This window comes from Giraffa tippelskirchi, chromosome 4 (genome assembly GCF_054371585.1).
Source record: "Giraffa tippelskirchi isolate mGirTip1 chromosome 4, T2T-mGirTip1v1.2.pri, whole genome shotgun sequence".
Lineage (NCBI taxonomy): Eukaryota > Metazoa > Chordata > Mammalia > Artiodactyla > Giraffidae > Giraffa > Giraffa tippelskirchi.
The window spans coordinates 93,179,639-93,201,518 of record NC_137278.1 but is presented as its reverse complement, the minus strand read 5'-3'; the positions used below and the strand labels follow the sequence as shown (position 1 = coordinate 93,201,518).

The 21,880-nt window shown below is 38.1% G+C and overlaps 1 long non-coding RNA gene across 13 annotated transcripts in view; it reads left to right on the top strand.

Annotated features, from left to right (window-relative positions):
* LOC145545973 (uncharacterized) overlaps positions 1-21,880 on the top strand; it is a 127,106-nt gene that overhangs the window by 31,558 nt on the left and 73,668 nt on the right. The window contains exon 2 of one of the 13 annotated variants that reach the window (XR_014082380.1): positions 9,987-10,284. The exons of the other annotated variants lie outside the window; for them this stretch is intronic. This is a non-coding gene — a long non-coding RNA (uncharacterized LOC145545973). Of the gene's footprint in view, positions 1-9,986; positions 10,285-21,880 lie in introns of those variants that run through there. 13 annotated transcript variants of the gene reach the window in all.

Here is a 21,880-nt window from a genome sequence, read left to right as displayed (position 1 = left end):
GGATGTTTCTGTGAGGTGTTTTTGAATGAGATTAATATTTAAATTGTTAGACTGAGTAAAGCAGATTTCTCTCCCAAGAGAATTCCTCCTACCTGATGGCCTTCAAACTAAGCTATTGGCTTTTCCCTGCCTTTGCGCTCAGACTAAAGCATCACTCCTTTTGGGTCTTGAGTCTGGAGTCTGTTGGCCTTTGGATGTGAACCGGAACATTGGCTTTTCTGGTTTTCAGACTTTTGAACTTGGGTTGAAGTAAACCATTGACAATCCTGGATCTCCAGCTGCCCTCACCCTATAGATCTAGGGCTTGTCAGGTTCCTTAACAGCATGAGCTAATTCCTTTTAAATCTGATAAATCTATCTTTTTATAAGCTATCTATCATCTATTTATCTCTGTGCACTTGCTGGTGGTAAAGAATCCACCTGCCAATGCAGAAGACCCAGGTTTGATCCTTGGGTTGGGAAGACCCTCTGGAGAAGGAAATAGCAACCCACTCCGATATTCTTGCCTGGGAAATCCCCTGGGCAGAGAAGCCTGGTGGGCTACAGTCCATGAGGCTGCAAAGAGTTGGACATGACTGAGCAAAAAAAAAATCATCTGTCCATCATCTATCTATCTTTCAACCACCTATCCTGTTGGCTCTGTTTGTCTGGAGAACCCTGACTGATACACTACTCACCATTAAATGTGGTGTGAGCTGTGGGCTTTTGATAGATGTTCTTTAACACATGGAGGAGGTTCCCTTCTATTCTTCCTTGCTGAGATTTAAAAAAAATCACAAATGGATATTGATTTTTTTTCAAATGCTTTTTCTCTGACCACTGAATACATTTTCTCCAATTTTTCTTTACTTGAGTGAATATAAAAGGACAAATTGCTAGGAAGTCTTAAGAAGGGTGGTGTACAAACTATTTTTTGAGTAGTTCTCATTGCTACCATTATGATCACAGACCTTTACAAAGTTCAGAGTTCATCGCATTTTGATAAATAGTTAACTCTTACATGGTGGTTATTCAGCAGGAGAAACACGGTTGCAGAACTATAAATAAAATGATCACCCAAAGCTTGGAATAAGCAGAACCATGCTCAGTAAAAAACCAAATATTTCCAAAGTTTGCCCAGATTTGCTTCTGAAGGTGGAAAATATTTACCTCTCTCTTCCTCCATTTGATCCCTACTTTCAGATCCTAAGACAGAAGTTACTGTCATTAATATAATCTCTGACAGGCAGGAACAGTAATTTAAAGGAGACTGGGTCAGATTCACTTGCAAAAAAATAAAAGAAAGAAATTAAAGAAATATTAACCTCTGACATATAAACGCTTATGTTCTACCTATAGAATTCAATTGCTCTTCATCATATTGATCCCCTTGGAATGGAAATGAACTTCAGTTTCAAAACCAGTGTGTGGGACACATTTTTTTTTTGTTTTAAATCTGGGACTGAGGCCAAGGAGATGAAGATAAGACTGCAGTAAGGAGGACTGGCTCTTTGAATGCCCAAAAGAACAGTTATGACACTTAGATTGCTGTCTCTTTGTTCATATGCCTCGTTTCATGTTGGGTTACACGCTGGCTTTGTGAGACTATGTCTGTTTGCTCATTTTGTACATTGAACATATTTTTGTGTAAGTTTCATGCATTCAGGAATAGCCTCATACACTTATCCATACAGGGAGCCAAAGATATAGAAAAAGTCCAAGACAGAATTGGATGGCAAGTTAAGATGGAACTCTTTTAAATTCTGAGAAGCAAGCCCTATTCTGGCAGAGTTCATTATTTTTCAAACTATTTAAGATATATCCTTCAGTTTTTCCTTTCCCCTACCAGCTCAAAGAAGCGAGGAACTAGATTCATTATTATGGTTTGGGCTCTTCCATTAATAGATATGCTCCAATTCTGCAGTGGCAAAAGGAAGAATGCCTTTCTGAAGAGGAGCTCCCACTGCAGTCTGGATATGACTTTTGCTGGATACTATTATCCCAGAGAGTCACCCATATTCTTCTTCTCATTGCAACTCCTGTGGCCATCCAGCTAAGCTAAGCAGAGTGCTTGCTGGCCATTAGTACCAAGGAAGAAAAGAAACAAGAAAAAGTTGAAGTTAGTATAAGAGACACTGAAATATACTTTTGCAAGCTTTATCTTTTGTGCAATAATTTTAAATTATATGTATTTATGGAAAACTTGTCTATTAATCAAATGATCCACTACTCTCCCCAACATTTCACTAGGCAGCCATTTCAAACCTTCTTCTATCAAAGCTATTTAAAAAAGCTAAAGTAAGCAATTTGAAATGTCTTATCCCATTACAGATTATTAATCATCATTTTAATGAAAAAGAGAAAGAGATTTTATGTCATGCCCCCAAATAGCCAATATTCACCTAGGATTCTGAAAGCTTAATTTGTTCACAATATTCATAAATGTCAAATTCTTCTTGCTTGGTAAACTGAGAAATAAATGTTACTAAATAGAAATAGTTACATGTAGGAAAAAAATAGGCTTGCCTGTATCCAAACGTTTGTTCTACAGCTCAGCTGTGTGGTCTTGGGGGAAAATGAACACCATTTTGAGCCTTAAAGTCTTCTTCCTTCCTAACATGAGGACAATTAACACCTACATTGTAGGAGTGCCCTGAGAATTAAGTGAAATAATTCATGTAGGCTGCTTAGAATCACATGTTTTACATAGTAAGACTTCATTAAAGATTTAAAAAAACAAATTTTGCATCCTAAAACTGCAGAAAATTTTACATAGGCCAAATTCTTTCATTTGAGGACTCAAGAGATAGCCTAGGGTCTTTACTTTTCTTTCTGAGTTCTCCGATAGAGTTAGCTTTCTTTTCAGGCTGAATTAAGTTCTGTTTAGTACAGAACCATATAACATCATATGGATTTGTTTGGGAGCAACTGAACCTCCATATGCAGCAACTTTGAGTCAGAAAGTGAAAATAAAATGTGAAGAGTTGTGTTCAGGTAGAAGTAGGGCAGGGCTGCCTTTTAAGTATAGAAAAATAGCACACACACAAAAAAATTAATTAATAAAAGCCCCAATTTTCTTTCCGCTGTTGTACAGGCAAGATGAAGTCTCAGAAACATCTATCCCAAATCATTTTTAAAATACCAGTTCTATAAAGAAAGCAGACCATGGCACCTGTGTATTTTCCCTTACAAAATTATACACAAGGCTTAATTAATGCATTTTGTAAATTAGCCTTGTTTCATTCCATCAAATCATATGCCAAGTACATACCAAGCTGATTCCGATTTTGTTGGTAGTATCCGCAAGGTAATTTCAAAGAACCATGTGAAGATGAGTGTTTGTGCTTCACATGGTGAGTGCTAAAGAATTCTATGAGAAATAGCAATTGTGTTAGGAAACATTTTATAGTTTACTATTGTTCATTAATCACTAAGTGATTTATATGAAACATGTTTATTTTTACTTCAATTAAATCCGGTTGACTAAAAACAAATATCAAGGTCAAAATATATTTTACAAATTTTGATAAAGCTATCTCTCAGCAGGACTGATCCTCGAAACCATTTTCGTGTACTGTCTACACAAAACAAGACACACTACTGACACAGAGGGCATGTTGGTAGTAAAAAAGCAATGATTTTGTGTTCCATATGACAATAAAAAGGCATATAGAAAGAAAGTAGGGAAGGGTTATACATGTGCCCTAAGTTAGTTTTGTGTATGTTAGAGTGTCTTTGGGTGCACAGCCACAGGCATGCACATACATACATGCACACACAGACATACTCATCTGTATTCTCCAGAAGGCACAAAGCCTGCTATCACATAACTGTTATTTAATGAAGGTATTCTGAATGCACTGCAGACAATTATTACTGGTGTTATGGTTAGCATTTCTGTAAGCGCCAACATCCCCACTCTGAGCTATGCAGGATGATGGAGCCGTCCATCACATCTGCCCTGTAGGCGCACAGTCTCAAGTCAAGAAACTGACAAATATGCTGAGACCAGGCAAAGGGGAAAAAGGTGGGTACCAGTCCTGGGCAGAGACAAGGAATGTATAATATCACAGACTCCATTTCAATTATCTTCGGTCCTTTAGTTTTATTTTGCTTTAATTTTACATAAAGAATTGTATTGCTAGTGGACATTTGAGAAAATAGAAAAAGACAGAAGGAAAGAGGAAATGTCCCATTTTGCAATTAATTAGGATGTTCTTAACAGTAAAGCATATGTATCTGCTCAATGTTACGTGGCAGCCTGGAGGGGAGGAGGATTTTGGGGAGAACGGAGACGTGTATATGTATGGCTGAGTCCCTTTGCTGTGCACCTGAAACTATCACAACGTTGTTCGTTAATCGGCTCTACCCTAATATAAAATAAAGATTTAAAAAATAAAATGTAAAATTTCTCTATTTCAATAAAAAAATATGCCAATAAAAGAGTTAGATACACTAAGGAAAGTGACATACTCAGGAAACTGAAGAGAGAGTGGGACAAATATAAGCAAGAAAAACCTGTGGGTATGTCTGAAATGTTATAGGAAATGTATGTTCATTTTCTCCTGGGAGTCAGGGGAATTACTTTAGAAAGCGATTCCTATATATGTGTTTGTTCATATATCGAAAGACCCTTTCAGAATGTTCCTCAAATTGTATGAACTCACCCGGGGGTCAGTCAAGTTCAACATGGAGAAATATCTGAGTTCCCCTTAGGTCAGATTTAAAATAGGTAAATCTATTCAAGACATCCTGAGGCCTGTTTATGGGCTCCCCACACCTTTTTACCAACTAGGAGATTCTACCCAGTCGTTCATTACACGTGTTATGATCCTCTCTGCTTCTCTGATGTTCACTATATGAAAGTACAAACATTGATAAACACAACCATGAACATGCTCTTTGTGAGACAAGAGCTTATATATTTAAAAAGACAGGTTATAGAATGAATCTGCATCCAAATGTTTAATTTTGCTCTCTCGTGCCAATTATATTTTCTTCAAAGAAGAAACAAATAAAAGCACCGGTCAAAAACTTTAAAGGAAATCTGTATTTTTCCTAGCCAGGAGCGTGTAATTGACTCATTGTTATCCCATGTAAATCGGGTCATTTGGATTAATAAATGTTTCTTGATTGCTGGGTGTTAGGCACGGTGAAGAGCACCAAGAAGCTACTTCTTTGAAAATCTTACTATTCCAGAAGTTGTGGTCTTGACTGAGGACAGGCTGATATTAGTTAAGCACCATATCAATGACTAAAATGTATGCTGAGGTGTAACAGTATTATTATAGTTAGGAGCTAAGATGTGAGGTGTTGGAGGGACAGGCAGATTTATCCATCATCATTCCACCTAGTCTGATCCTATAGAGACTGTTCTGTTTTAGCAGATCACAACCCCCAAATCCTTACCTTTATATTTTAAAAAGAGTTAAGGTCCTATGTCCATCAGGTTGAGGAAAAGATGTAAAAAAAAAATATTTTAAGCAACATGAAACTGGCTTACATGTTTTTGTACCATCTAAATCTCTTTTTGGAGCAAAGAAGAGCTATAAAGAAATTAAAAAAAAAAAAAACGGCATTTTTGTGCCATCCTCAGCATTCTGCAGTGTTAGTACTTACTATGAGCTCCTTAAGGGTATGTTAAATAAGTGAAAATTCAGGTGTAGCTGTGTAGATATACATAAGCCCTCCATGATGTGGTTGTGATTGACAGCCATTTCCTAATATGGTCTTGCTTCCAATGTAGATAGACTTTCTATCTTGATGTCGTCCTCCAAAATCTATGATAATTCAGGAAGTTGCAATAATAAAAGTTCCACTTATCATGTCTTCTGACATATTTAAATTAGAGGGAATGTTTCATTAGAGTTTTTTGTTTCCACTCTACTCCAATAATAAATTATGATGCTTTCAGTAATGAGGAAGAAAGTGATTTGAAATGTTTTTCTGTCTAAAACTGAAAATCCAATCCAACCTGTATCTATGAAATTATCATGGTTGTTGTTCTTGTTGTTCAGTTGCGAAGCCGAGTCTGACTTTTTGTGACCCCATGGACTGAAGCACCCCAGGAAATTATTGCTATCTTTTACTAAATCTTATTTCAGTCTGTCTTTCATAGGGAGAGTTTTTTAAAAATTGAGTGATGCAGAAATTGAAGGAAAATATTTCTTCAGAGGGCGCTCTATTTTATTTTTAGTCTTAAATTGTTTAATGCTAAATTATTTGAATTTTAATATTTTGAGACTCATTTGTCATTATCAATGTTCTGGGGTTCATTCATGTTTATTTAATATATATATATGTAATGTTAAAATACTTGTCTTTGAGAGTTTTAAGATATTTAATAAGCATATTTGAGCTATTTAAAATGACTAATCTTTTCTCTATTTCATTATGTTTGCCGTGTTTATTTCTTTAATTTTTTGTCTTGTGCTGTTTATCTTATTTTAGAAGAATCAGTTTTGGAGGCTCCACATGGAATTCCTTATAATCTAGTGCATCATGGGGTAGATTGAAATTCAACCAGTGTCTTACTTAGGTTTTATTTTACAAAATAAGTGGAATTCACTGGTAATCTTCAGAGTGTTTCTCTATACTGTTAATCAGCTAAACATAACCATCAATTATAAATGCAAATTTTCAGGGTTAAATTGAGTGTTCAGATGCTCTAATGTAGCTTTTATTGGCTGTACATTGCCAAGTCTACACAACACAAAATAAAGTGTTGGGTCAATATTTATTTTTGAATTGGTGCTCTACAGTGAGCTAATATGGGGGTAATTCAGGTCAAGAAAAAAGAAATAAGGGTGTTACAAATGCAATAAGAAGGGTTTTTTTATTTGCGTATTTTTGCATGAATTATCTGGATTATGTCAACTGTGTAGACGTCTGTCTAGGAGTAGGATCTGAAAAGTTTATTCAAATGCTGACATTTGCAGAGAATAATATGAAGAGAGTAGAGAAATCAGGAAAACATATTTTTATATGTGAGGAAGATAAAAAAAAATCATGGAAATTTTAGATTATTTTACATATGGTCATTCTTTGCCCACAATTTTCTGATGAAAGCCTAATTAATTATCCATTTTTCTATTAAAATTTTATAAAGAAAAATAAGCAGAGCTTAATCATACAACCCACATTTTTTTCTTTTTTATCAACATCTCCAGAATAAGAATCATTTATAAGCTTTGCTAGCAGTATACCATAGTGACAGGCTTCCAAACAAGGAGAAATAATTTATTAGCTTACAGTGTTTTTCCAGCCTTCCCCCCACCCAACCCTGAGGTGGTGTATAGGTGGTGCAATGAATAAATTAAGTGCATTTTCTGCCTTCTGCTTGGCATAAATCATTACTTTTCCAGGACCAAAGGGTGAGTGACTATTTGCAAGAGTATTCTGAGTTAAATAAGCTTTGTAATCAAGTAGAGTGTGGATTTCATTTTTTTAATTTATTTTTTTGGCAAAATATTTATTTGCAAGATAGGTATAATGATTAAAATCATAGTCTATTGTGAAAGGGAAAAATAATGTCACCAAAAAAAAAAACAAACCCAAACCACGAGAATCCATGTAAAATCAAATTGGTTTACTGGGTTTTAATTTAATGTAAAGATTTTTCCCTTTACTTACAATTACAGCTTTTACACAAAACATAACATATCCTAGTGTTATTTTTGAGATAATTATTGCAGCTGATGATATTACAACCTACAAGGAGAATTTTCTCTGCAAAGATAGTTACGCACATACAAAATGTATCTTATTTTATAATATGCTGTTTCATGTATTCCCAAGGAGACTGACTATTACTGAAGAATGTATTTTAATGTGGAACCACTGAGTTAATGTTTTAAGGGAAGACAATTAAAACACTAGTCAATGATGTGTATTTATACATTACATTTTATAGCCATTTTAGATCTTAATAAACTAAAACAAATGACAATTTTTCTCTTTAATGAAGATTTTAGGAAAAATGAAGATCATAGCCTTGTCTGTAGCTTCTTTATGCTCAAGGCACTGAACTAGAATTTTCAAATCAGAGCAACAGATGCAAACCATGCATTACTCCACAAGACAAGGCATATGCATAAAGGGTCTAGAATTCATTCTTGCTAATCAGCCCTAAATCTTGATTAAATATGGAACAGAATGATTCTTCAAAAGTTTAACCAAAGGATGCAAAATGATTGGAAATAGTAAAAAGCAGGTTAATTTAAAAATAAAGATGTTAACATAAATTAAATAGTGTACATCCATTAAAGATGATATTGTCGATGATAAACATAAGATCAAGGAATGGTGCCAAAGCAAGTTACAAAACTCACTACATACATTATAATAGAACTCTTCTCAAATTTCATGGACTTTTAGAACTAAGTATGGAAGGTGGTATACAAAGATTTTAACAATATTTTATTTCTCAGATTTAAGCTATGATGACTTGCTGCATGCTATATTTTCTAGTTGTTCTATAACAAGAAGAGTAGGCTTGCTTCAGTATTAAGAAACAATAAATTGCTTTTTGAATTTGGAAGCACATACTAATTTTAGGGGTTTTTTTCCACAGGTAAGTATCAGAAAGATTTTCCTGATTCAGTTCAGTTCAGCCGCTCAGTCGTGTCCAACTCTTTGTGACCCCATGGACTGCAGCACGCCAGGCCTCCCTGTCCATCACCAACTCCTGGAGCTTGCTCCAGCTCATGTCCATTGAGTCGGTGATGCTATCCAACCATCTCATCCTCTGTCGTCCCCTCCTCCTCCCGCCTTCAATCTTTCCTAACATCAGGGTCTTTTCCAGTGAGTCAGTTCTTCGCCTCAGGGGGCCTGATTACCAATATTTAATAGCAAAGTATTTATGAGGAGCAAACTTTAATGTATTCATTTGTTTTGTCATCAATTCGTTTATTCTGCAATGTACATCAGTCACTGTGCCTGGATAGCACTGAAATAAATAAGCATAATTTATGCTTTCATGGAGCTTCAAGTCGGGTTTTGGTTAAGATATTATTGTCTATTTTAATTCTGTAGACACCACCATGTATTTGACTTTGTAGATTCCACTCCCATATTTCTAACTAGCATAGTATGAAAAACATTAACTTTTTCAGCATAGTGAGACCCAAATAGCATTAAAGGACAATATGTGTATAAAAGTGTGTGTGTACTTGAATGCATTCTTTTTTTGTTTGGGTGCTCTGGGTCTTCATTGCTGCTTGAGAGCTTTTCTCTAGGTGTGGCGGGCAGCGGCTACTCTCCACTTGCAGTGCATGGGCTTCTCATTGCAGCGGCTTCCCTTATTGCGGAGCACGGGCTCTAGACACACGGGCTTCCGTAGTTGTGGCTCTCTGGCTCCAGAGTGTTGGCTCAGTAGTGTCTGGGTCACAACTGTACCATGAGTTTATCGGCTCTGCAGCACGTGGAATCTTCCCAGAACCGGGATTCAACATGTGTCCTCTGCTTTGACAGAAAGATTCTTACCCAGTGTGCCACCAGGGAAGTCTTCTTAAAGAAGAACATCAGAGTTGTAACAAATAATTGCATAGAAAGGGTTCATAGATATAGAAAGATTAGAAAGTGTTTTACCTTGACCTGGTGTTGAGATATTATTCCAGAATCCATGAAGAGAAAGCTTCAGGAAATAACAGGAAAGAAAGATAACAGGGAAAAAATGACAAGATAGAACAATTACTTGTATATTTTTATACGTACTTTATTTGCCAACCAAATGTATTAGAATTCCTTCCTAGAGATTTATTGATAAAATGTAAGAAAGTATCTAGAGTATGTTGAACTAGATATTTTAAAGTGACTACACAAATAAAAGGTACCGTGTTATTAGTGTTTAGTAGATAGGGAAGGTTGTGAGTTTTATTTTTTCTTCTAAATAATTTAACTTTAATAATTTTCTGACATTTCTATTATTACAATGAAGGATACATAGAACTGGATTTCTGGGAAGCTTGCAATTTTTAAGTTCTACCCTGTAATATCTTCCCACTAAGAGCTCTCTGGAAGATTCCCCTGGGTTTGCTGGAGGCATGATGTGTTGAGTACACATGGACCAGAAGCGATGCTGAGAGCCATCCAGGACAGAAGGAGAAGAGCATATAGTCTGAAGGATCCAACCGGAGCAACATTGGTCTGCCATGGAAAGTTACGATCTGACCGCCATGCTTAGTTAGGTAGTGTTCAAAGGGAGTTTCAAGTTGTGTTTGTTTGTTGATGTTCATTTTCTCCTTTTTTGGAGAAGAGGTATTCTGCTCACTTAATAAATACTGTCTGTTGTTGGTTAGTCACCCAGTCCTTTCTGACTCTTTGTGAGCCCATGAACTGTTGCCCACTGGGCTCCTCTGTCCATGGGATTTCCCAGACAAGAATACAGGAGTGGGTAGCCATTTCCTTCTCCAGGGGATATTCCCAACCCAGGGACCAAACCCACATCTTCATGGCAGGTAGATTCTGTACCACTGAGCCACAAAGGAAGCCCTGTCATTCTCTTTTATTATAACAAAATATTTAATATTGATCTGTGTCCTGAAAGTCATGTGATCTCCTGGCAGTTGAGTCCATCTACAGAGAATTTAAAGGAGACCTCTTACCCCCAAAATGAAATCCTAATTAGAACTGAACTACAGTGAACCATCTGCTTCTGATCCGGAAGGGACATAGAGAAAGTCACTTCCACTTTTCCTGACTTCTCCTGATTCTTCTTCACTTAAGAGCAGGAAGTAGATATTGGAATTAAGAGACAAAATCTGGGACTTTCCTGGCAGTCCAGTGGTTAAGACTCTGTGCTTCATCTGCAGGAACCATGTGTTCCATCCCTGGTTGGGGAACTAAGATCCTGCATGCCATGCAGTGCAGTCAAAAAATACAAAAAATTAAAAACAAAAAAAAATTTAAAGAGAGATGGAATCTGAAGGGTAAGCAGACTATAGGATTTTTTTCTGCAAATCCTGTATTTCACTTCTCAGTCACATAAATATTTCACTCTTAAGTCATATAAAGCAGTAGGTTTCCTCTTGTTTATAATCTAAACCTTTGGTTAAACAATAGAAATTTGACAGTAAGACTATACTTATTTTTCTGAAAAGTACTTATGTTTTTCAGTTGTTAACCTACATGTTATTTTCACAATGTAATTGTACCTTCAGTGATTCTCCTTGTTTGGGGAAAGAACAGTAAACTTTTATCAGTGAATAATGATATAAAGAAAAAATGGGATATGTTAAAAAATCTTGCAATTGGTACAAAGAGGCTATATTTTGAAAAGAGTTGCTAATCTTACCATCAAATGAGAGATGGGGCACTTTGTTAAAATTATGAGGAACATCTTAAGTACAGGGCATTAGTTTCAACTTCACAAAGTCATTGGTATTGAAAAACTGACTCCTACCTGTGATCTTGGGAAAATAAAATGTGACGTGGATTCGTGAACATATTTGGGGACAACCTCCTTGAATGAAATACCAACACCTGGTTGGATTCTGACTGGACTGGAGTGGAGAGTGAGGGCTGAGGTAGGGGTCATGGTGAGCCATGGGAGATCACGTCCATGTGGGTGGTACTATGAGGACAGTTAGGGGTTTCAGCCAGGAAGGAACTTCATAGCAGCTGGTGAGACGAAAGAGTCCTAGATGCAAAGATGCTGGGACATGAGGATTCTGTTAAGAGTCATAAATTGATTTTCTGTGAGAGAAATGGAGATGTGGATTTTTTAAATATTTCTGATGGCAGGACCAGGTATCTTGCAGTTCTTCGAGCAGCTGCGTCCTGTGGGTTCCTTTGGTGTTCAGGACTGGCTAAAGCACCAGACCTCTTCCAGAGGATAAGATTTGTCTTCTATTCAATGCACATGATACTGACTCTGGGATGAAAATTGCATTCATCCTTGCTCAGTTTTACTAGTTGGTGTTGACCAGGTTTTTAATCTGGCCATAATGCATATCATTTTTTAAATTATTATTGGAAAGGTAATGCTCTTTGCTTCCTAAAGTTTAGACAATATTGGAGAATAAAATGGAAAGGCATTAACCAAAATTCTATCACTCTGAGATAACATTTGAAAGACTAGTATGTTTCCACATATTATGGCATTAATCTTCAAAAACATTCTTTTAATGGTGTCACAGCATTTGATCCACAAAGCTTAGTCAAACAGATTTTCTTTTTAATATTTTATTTTTTTAAGATTTTTGATATGATCATTTTTAAAGTCTTTGTTGAATTTGTTACAATATTGCTCATTTTATGTTTCAATTTTGGTGGGGAATTTTTGATTCCCTGACCAGGAATCGAACTTACAGCCCTTGCATCGGAAGGCTGCCAGGGAAATCCCCAAAGAGGAAATGTTGAGGAAAACAACTAGAAATGGAATTTTTCTTTCTGATTCTTATGAATTAATTTACCAAGCCTCAGTGGTGTTTATTTAAAGACTTTTGTATTATGCAGTGAGCATTTCTCTGTTGTGTCCAAGAGAAAAGACTGAACATCATTGTTTTTCCGAAATGCCCGACTGAAATCAAGTTAGACTCTGTCAATGGTGCTCCCCTCATCTACCACTTGTTAACCATATCAAACATGGAAATGAGTTTAGTTTGGCATAACTCATAATGTCATTTGGGAAGAAGGCAGAAGGAGCAGTGCCAATGTTAATGTGCACTGTGTGAATAATTTACTTTAATTTCAATTAAAGCACCAGGAGGAGGTGTAGGAAACCTTTCCTGTGGCTGCTCTAGGCTCTGGGATTTAACTTGGTTAGCAGAACAATTTAGGTAGCTTAGGGACCTAAATGTGGAGCCAAGATGTTGTGGGAAGGGCACAAAATAAATAGCAGACTCTGCAATAGGAGAATGAAAAGCCAAGAGGAAAACAACAGAGCAATTAGACTGGGGCTGTACATCAGTAATCTTTATAAAGGGCAAGTGAAAGAGAAGAATGAAATGGGTCAAGAGGTCCATTTGGAGAGGTGAGAAGAGATGCGATGGGTAGAGAATCACAAGAGAATGCTCACCTTGCCTTTGTAACCCAAAGATTCAAGGCTGTCCCTGTTTGTTGTGGAATTTTATCATTGCTAATTATCTAAAACTTTTGGCCAGCTTGACTTACAATCTCCCAGAACATTAACTATCATCTTCTAGGATAACTAAGCTGATGGGGTCATATTTCTAATTTTATAATCTCTGTGCTTATTTTTCATTAAGTTTTTTAAATTTTTAGTGGAGGATAATTGCTTTACAATATTGTGTTGGTTTCTGCCATACATAAACATGAATCACCATAGGCATCCATATGTCCCCTTCCTCCTGAACCTCCCTGCCACCTTCCACCCCATCCCAGCCCTCTAGGCTGTGACACAGCACTGGATTTGAGCTCCCTGCATCATACAGCAAATTCCCACAGGTTATCTAATTTCACATATGGTAATGTATATGTTCAATGCTATTCTCTCGGTTGTCCCACCCTCTCCTTCCCCAACTATATACACAAGTCTGTTCTCTATGTCTGTACCTCCCTTGTTGCCCTGCAGATAGGTTCATCAGTACCATCTTTCTAGAGTCCTTATACATGCATTAATATATGACATTTGCTTTTCTCCAGGTTTATTCTTATTTTTAATTAATTTATTATAATTGGAGGGTAATTACTTTATTCTTAAGTGTTCTTCTGCTGTCTTTGTCTTTCCTCTCAGAACTACACTGATACTGGAGTTGATGTTTTACCTGCACACTCTCTTGGCCTAGACAGACCCAACAAGATATGGACCTTTCTCTTCCAGTACCTGCAATTCCTTCTATTTAGGGCAGCTTGAAATCTTAAATGTGCTACCGGTCCCTTTCTTATGTCTTAAAAATTAATCTTAAAATCATAGGCAATGTAAAGACACTTAGCCTGCAAATGTAGAATCAGGGGCAAAGTGGATGATGTTCCACCCATTTTCAAAGATTGCAGTGCAGAAATATTCAGTGATGTGCCCAAGATGATTTAGCCAATAGAAAATGAGCTGCTAATAAAAGCCATGACCCCCAAGTCTCCCATTAGTTGTAACTCAAACTGTCTACCCCTGCTACTGAATGAGGTAAGATATAAATGATCAAGATTACACAGAGATGCAATTCTATTAATTTAGGATATAATTTATGCACAGTGAATGCTGTTACCTAGTTTTGAAAGCAAGGGCGATATTGAATATACTTGAGAAATATTTTGAATACTGGTTAATTTAAATTTTAATTGACATATAGTTGCTGTATACATATAATTTATAAATATATAATATATAAATTTTCCTATATTAAAAGAACAGCCTTACCTTTAGTCCTCTATCATGGGGCTTAGCAAACTCAGACCTTGAGCCAAGTCTGGCCCATCACCTGTTTTTGCCAATAAAGTTTTATTAGAAAATAGAAATATGCATTGCTTTACATATTTTCTGTGACTGCTTTCATGATAAAACAGGATGAACCTAGAACCTATTATACAGAGTGAAATAAGTCAGAAAGAGAAAAGCAAATGTTGCATATTAACACACACACACATAGGTATACATGGAATCTAAGAAGATGGTACTGATGAACCTATTTGCAGGACAGCAATGGAATTGCAGGCTTAGAGAACAGACTTGTGGATACAGTGGGCGAAGGAGAGGGTGGGATGAACTGAGAGAGTAGTCTGGGAACATACACATTACCATATGTAAAATAGATAGTCAGTGGGAATTTGCTCTATGATGCAGAGAGCTCAAACCAGGTGCTCTGTGACAACCTAGAGGGGTGGGATGAGGTGGGAGGTGAGAGGGAGTTTCAGAAAGGAAGGGACATATGTCCACCTGTGGCTGATTCATGCTGATGTATGACAGAAACCAACACAATATTGTAAAGCAATTATCCTCCAATTAAAAATAAATAAATTTTAAAAAACAGAGGAGTTATGTGATTACAACAGAGGGTATATGGCCTTCAAAGACCGAAATATTTACAATCTGCTCCTTGGACAAAGAAGCTGGTTCAACCCTGGTCTTCCACTTCGGACTACATACAGAAATTCAAGTGAGGGATAAAATTACTAAAACATCTTCCACATATCATATAGTTAGATATTACAGAGCACCTATTCTCAACACGGAGTATAAAAATGATGGAGCCTAAATCCCTAGTTGGGTATCGTTTTTGCTTTGGCTCCATCCCATCATTCTTTCTGGAGTTATTTCTCCACTGATCTCCATTAGTATATTGGGCACCTACTGACCTGGGGAGTTCATCTTTCAGTGTCCCATCTTTTTGCCTTTTCATACTGTTCATGGGGTTCTCAAGGCAAGAATACTGAAGTGGTTTGCCATGCCCTTCTCCAGTGGACCACAATCTGTCAGACCTCTCCACCATGACCCATCTGTCTTGGGTGGCCCCACACGGCATGGCTTAGTTTCATTGAGATAGACAAGGCTGTGGTCCGTGTGATCAGATTAGCTAGTTTTCTGTAATCCTAGTTTCAATGTGTCTGCCCTCTGATGCCCTCTCGCAACACTTACCGTCTTACTTGGGTTTCTCTTACTTTGGGCCTTGGGTAATTCCTCTCGCTGCCGCCGCCGGCCCCCAGCCCCCGCCCGGCCTAGCCCCTGTCGGCCGCCGCTCCCGGCCCCCGGCCCCCGGCCCGGCCTAGGCCCTGTCGGCAGCCGCCCCCGGCCCCCGGCCCGGCCTAGCCCCTCTCGGCCGCCGCCCCCAGCTCCCGGCCCCCGGCCCCCGGCCTGGCCTAGCTCCTGTCGGCCACGCTTCTGCGCCCAGCCATCGCAGCCGCCTCGCTTCTGAGTCCACAAGAGTCACCTTATTAGCATAAACTCAGGGATGATTAGAAAGAACTTTTTATGAGTAAAACAAGGCACTCCTTTTACTCTGGCAATTTCAAGAGTTACCAGACCATCTGACCTGTCTCTTGAGAAACCTGTATGCAAGTCAGGAAGCAACAGTTAGAACTGGACATGGAACAACAGACTGGTTCCAAATAGGAAAAGGAGTATGTCAAGGCTGTATATTGTCACCCTGCTTATTTAACTTATATGCAGAGTACATCATGAGAAACGCTGGGCTGGAAGAAACACAAGCTGGAATCAAGATTGCCGGGAGAAATATCAATAACCTCAGATATGCAGATGACACCACCCTTATGGCAGAAAGTGAAGAAGAACTAAAGAGCCTCTTGATGAAGGTGAAAGAGGAGAGTGAAAAAATTGGCTTAAAGCTCAACATTCAGAAAACTAAGATCATGGCATCTGGTCCCATCACTTCATGGGAAATAGATGGGGAAACAGTGGAAACAGTGTCAGACTTTATTTTTTTGGGCTCCAGAATCACTGCTGATGGTGACTGCAGCCATGAAATTAAAAGACGCTTACTCCTTGGAAGGAAGGTTATGGCCAACCTAGATAGCATATTTAAAAGCAGAGACATTACTTTGCCAACAAAAGTATGTCTAGTCAAGGCTATGGTTTTTCCAGTGGTCATGTATGGATGTGAGAGTTGGACGGTGAAGAAAGCTGAGCGCTGAAGAATTGATGCTTTTGAACTGTGGTGTTGGAGAAGACTCTTGAGAGTCCCTTGGATTGCAAGGAGATCCAATCAATCCATCCTAAAAGAGATCAATCCTGGGTGTTCATTGGAAGGTCTGATGTTGAAGCTGAAACTCCAATACTTTGGCCACCTCATGCGAAGAGTTGACTCATTGGCAAAGACCCTAATGCTGGGTAGGATTGGGGGCGGAAGGAGAAGGGGAAGACAGAGGATGAGATGGCTGGATGGCATAACCGACTCGATGGACATGGGTTTGGGTGGGCTCCGGGAGTTGGTGATTGCAGCCTGGCGTGCTGCAATTCATGGGGTCGCAAAGAGTCGGACACGACTGAGCGACTGAACTGAACTGAAATCCCCAGTCTTTTAGAATGGGTCAGATTCAACAAGAAATTATCAAGAGTTGCTTTAATAAGAATAAATGGGGAAAGCAGAGTGCTTGCCTTGCATGGTCAAGGGAGTTGTAAAGCAAGACCCAAAAGACAAGAAGACCTGAGTTGATCTAGACAGAGGGAAACATCTAGTGCTGAAACGGTATTGTGGCTGTTTCTTTTGCAAAAGATCCAAGCAAGGGAAATATCGATACCTTTCAGATCAGAGACTCTGGTTGTGGAGCTGGCACTGTCCCCAGCCAGCCAGGTGAGGGGCATAAGAATCTTGACCTTCTATTCTACACACCACAGACTGGTCCAGGAAGTCTCTCCTCCGCTATACTCACTCCTCCTCTCTTCTTCTCAAGTCTATGACTCTATGACTCCACAGTTCAACCAGGAATTTCTGAGACTTAAAATAAGAATGCCAGGCTCCCTGTTTCAAATGTTGAAACTTTACATGAAATTTTAGAACCTCCAAAGCCCACATGGCTGGCTTTCTTTGCACAGATGATTAATCATGGATTTTTATGGCCTGTTGTTCTCAGTGTACTTGTTGGACTCATTTTCATGGAATGCTTTTGTCTAAAGATGTGCAGAAATCATCCAGTTATTTTTGAATGACAAATGCATGCATGGTTTATTCATATACGCTCTTAAATTTAAATATTCAAAGGTTTCAAGTAAAAAAATCTTGAAAGAATCAATTTCGCTGCTTTTCACTACATTGAAGATCCCGTCTCACACCATTCGCTCCTTAAAAGTTGATGTATGCATAGCAGTGGTCCTGGTTTCGTATGGAATCATCACCTGGCTTCATCTGTTCATGCCTATATTCAAGAAACACAGCTTAAACAGCCTCCAACGTAATCCTCAATCCTCTCATCCCCCAATAATGAGTTTTGAAGCTTTCCTTTGAGATGAATTCATCCAAGAACACCTGCTTCATTTGCTCTTCTTTTTTAAATTTTTTTTTTAAAAAACTAAATTCAATTTAAATGTTTTCTTAAAAATCATTTTTGATGGTGCTGGGTTTTTGTTTCTGCGTGCAGGCTTTCTCCAGTTGCAGCAGGCAGGGGCTACTCTCTAGTGGCCATGTGAAGGCTTCTCATTGCAGTGGCTTCTCTTGTTGCTAAGCACGGGCTCCAGGGTGCTCGGGCTTCAGTAGCTGTAGCCTGTGGGCTCAGCAGCTGTGGTTCCCAGGCTCTAGGGCACAGGCTTAATAGCTGTGGCACCAGGGTTAGTGCTTCGCGGCGTGTGGGATCTTCCTGGATCAGAGGTCAAACCCACATCTCCTGCACTGACCAGAAGATTCTTTACCACTGAGCCACCAGGGAAGCCCAGCTCTCCTTTTAAAATGCAGTTATTCCTGGGCAAAGAGACTGAATCTTGTAAGTGATCATCAAGTCTCTTAATTGAGACGTGATAGAAGTGTGCCGTGTGGTTACAGAGCTGGACAGGAGGAACTTGGGAAACTCCAAGTGTAAGGAGAGAAGAAGAGCAAGTGGATCGTTAATCAGATTTTGTGTCTAAGGTTAAAATCTAAGGAGTAGTAACCAAGACTCCTTAGAAACCAGGGAGCTGAAGAGAAATGCATCATTTCTCTCTCACGCCCAGGGTGAGAACATGGGTGTATTGGAACGCAGTCATACAGGACTCCTGTTTCTTGCATTTTGTTTTTATACCAGTTGCATTTTTGAGAAACGTGGATGCCCAGGTAAAAGTTGTATAAAGCACTTGGATTAAAGATGTGTTCCCTCACTCCAGATTTCTACTCTCTAATGCTTCTATTTTTCCCTTTCTTTATTCTTTTGAAGTGATTCCATACTCAAGTGGAGAGAAAGGAAGCTCTACCTCCTGGGAGGATATATATCTCCTTTTTTTTTGTATTTGTGCTTGTTCTGTAAGGAAATGTGCCTTTTATTTCCATTTATTTATTTATCTTGATGCTGGGAAAGATTGAAGGCCAAAGAGAAAGGAGCGGCAGGGGATGAGATGGTTAGATAGCATTACTACCTCAATGGACAGTGCAAACTCTGGGAGAAAGTGAAGGACAGAGGAGCCTGGCATGCTGCAGTCCATGGGATCACAAAGAGTCAGACGTGACTTAGTGACTGAACAACAACAACATTTATATATCCTGTCATTTGTTTATGTCAACATTAACTTGGAAATATTTATTTTATTCACTGGTTTATAATCCAATATTTTAGAATCCTAGAGTGTAAGTGAGTGGGGACATAAACTGCTTGGGTGTAGATTTGGCAACTATGTAAAGGTAGTAGAGGAAAGAGAAACGTAAGTCCTGATAATCCTAAAAAACCATAACCATAGAAATTACCATCAAATAATCATCTCCAAAAGGAAAGAACCCACCTCTGACATGCATCTTCAGCAAGCAATATCTGAAAATCTGGATAAATGGGGAGAGCAATTGTTTTTGGCTCCACAATGCAGGTAAGTTCAAAACAGGGAATGGAGCTCTCCTAAGTACTTCTAGCTTAGTGACAAACTAGTGCCCTATTGTGATTTTAATTTGTGTTTTCTGATGGTTGGTAATTGAATGTCTTTTTATCTGGTGATCTTGCCATCTGTATATCCTTCTCCTCATTGAAATATTTCTTTATGACTTTTACCCAATTTCTAGTAGGACTGATTGGTGTTTCTATCATTGAGTTTTGAGAGTGTTTTATGTCATCTATACACTAATTCTGTGTCAGATACATGGCTTGCAAATATTCTCTCCCAGTTTATAGTTTGTCTTTTCATTATTTTCACAGAGTTTTTGATACAGTAAAAAGTTAATTTTGATAAGATTCAATTTATCAGTCTTGTTAGTTTTGATACAGTAAAAAGTTAATTTTGATAAGATTCAATTTATCAGTCTTGTTAGTTTCAGGTGTACAGCAGAGTGATGCAGTTCTATGGCATGCTTCTGCTTAGTCTCTCAGTAATGTCCAAGTCTTTGTAAACCCGTGGACTATAGCTCACCATGTCCATGGTATTTTCCAGGCAAGAAAACTGGGGTAAGTTGCAGTTTCCTCCAGGGGATCTTCCTGACCCAGGGATCCAATCTGCATCTCCTGTGTCTCCTGCCTTGCAGGCAGATTCTTTAGAAATTATCCTCTTTTCCTTCTGTTATTGGTTTCTAGTTTGAGTTCTTTATGGTCAGAGAATACACTCTATATGATTTCAATTCATTTAAATTTGTAAGGCTTATTTTATGGCCCAGGATATGATCTACCTTGATAAATGTTCCATGTGAACTTGAAAAGAAAAAGTGTGTTTGTTGTCACAGTAGAGTACTGTGTTATTTCTTTCTGGCATCCAGAGTTTCAAATGAGAAATTTGCTGTCATTAAAATTGTTTCATAAGGTAATTTGTCATTTCTCTTTGGCTACCATTAAGAGTTTTCTCTTTGTTTTTAGTTTCTGGAAATTTACTTATTATATACCTTGGTGTGAATTTGAATTTATTCTTTAGAGATTTTTCTTGCATTTTTTCAAACTATGTTTTCCAACAATTCAGAAAGTTTTCAGTCACTACTTTAAAAATCCAGCCCTGTTCTTTCTCCTTTCCTTCTGAGATTTAAAGAAATCTACTGTTATCTCACAGATTTCTAAGGCTTTGTTTGTTGTTACTGTTTAGCTGCTAAGTTGTGTCTGACTCTTTGAGATACCATGGACTATAGACTGCCAGCCTCCTCTATTCATGAAATTTCCCAGGTAAGAATACCGGAGTAGGTTGCTCTGTCCTTCTGCAGGAGATCTTCTCGACCCAGGGATCGAACCTGCCTCTCCTGCATTGGCAGACAGGTGCTTAACCACAGAGCTACCTGGAAAGCCAAGGCTTTGTTTGTGTTTTTTTAATTTATTATTTTCTCTCTGTTCTTCAGATAGGGTGAATTCTATTGATCTGCCCTCAAGTACTCAGGTTTACTGATTCTACTCATGCCATGAAAATCTCCTCTCATGTTGCCATTCATAGGTGTATCCTTTTTGAGATGCAGCATCATTTTAAAATACCTATTTACATGACTATTCAATAATTTCAGCTGCTGGATTAGCCTGCTCTGAAATTACCACTTATCTTTCATCATAAGTTCTTACAAAAAGTCTTTAATAATATTTGCCTAAAATAAGATAGACCCAGTTCCCAAAGGCTAGTCCTTATCCTAGGAAGAAAAAAAGCACTTGAGTTACACCCCCCCACCGCCTTTTTTTTTTAACAGATGTTGTACTGTGATGGCAAGTAAAAGTGTGTGCCTTGGGGCTAAGCCATGTCTGGGGGTTGTCTAGACTAGAGACAGTCCTACTATTTTATGATTGTACAAGATAACTGTCTGAATCATCCTTTGCCTGAACCAACAATGCTCAATGTTACCCTCTCATTTCCAGAAGGCATCTTCTATATTTCCTGTCTTCTCCAATAAAATGATAATTTTGCAAGCTCATTTCTGATTTCTCATCTGCTCTTCTCAGCATTTTGAGTAGATGCCCACTGTCACTTTGATCAAGAATAGGGGTGAAATTCTGGAGTGATAAAGTTCTAACCAAGTTAATCTCCTCTCCCTGGATTTCATAGAATTGCTTAGTGACACAATTATATTCAGTTTCCAAAATTAGATATAATCATTTTCTTCCTTGTAAAGGTTAATAGACACTTAAAAGCAACCGCAAGTCATTGGATAGGCTTCTAAATTTGGGATTCCAAGATCAAATAACGTGGCTTGATGCTACACAAAAATATTTAAATATTTTCTATTTTGATGTTACACCTTCCATGCATGAGCTGGGTCTCGAACTTATTTATTTAAAGAAGACCACTCTCATGAACTCTAGACTTATACAATAAACTGCTTTTTTGACTACCTCTAAAAATGTTGCATATGCATGCTTAGTTGTTCAGTTGTATCTGACTCTTTGTGACCCCATGGACTGTAGCCTCTTTCCATGGGATTTTCTA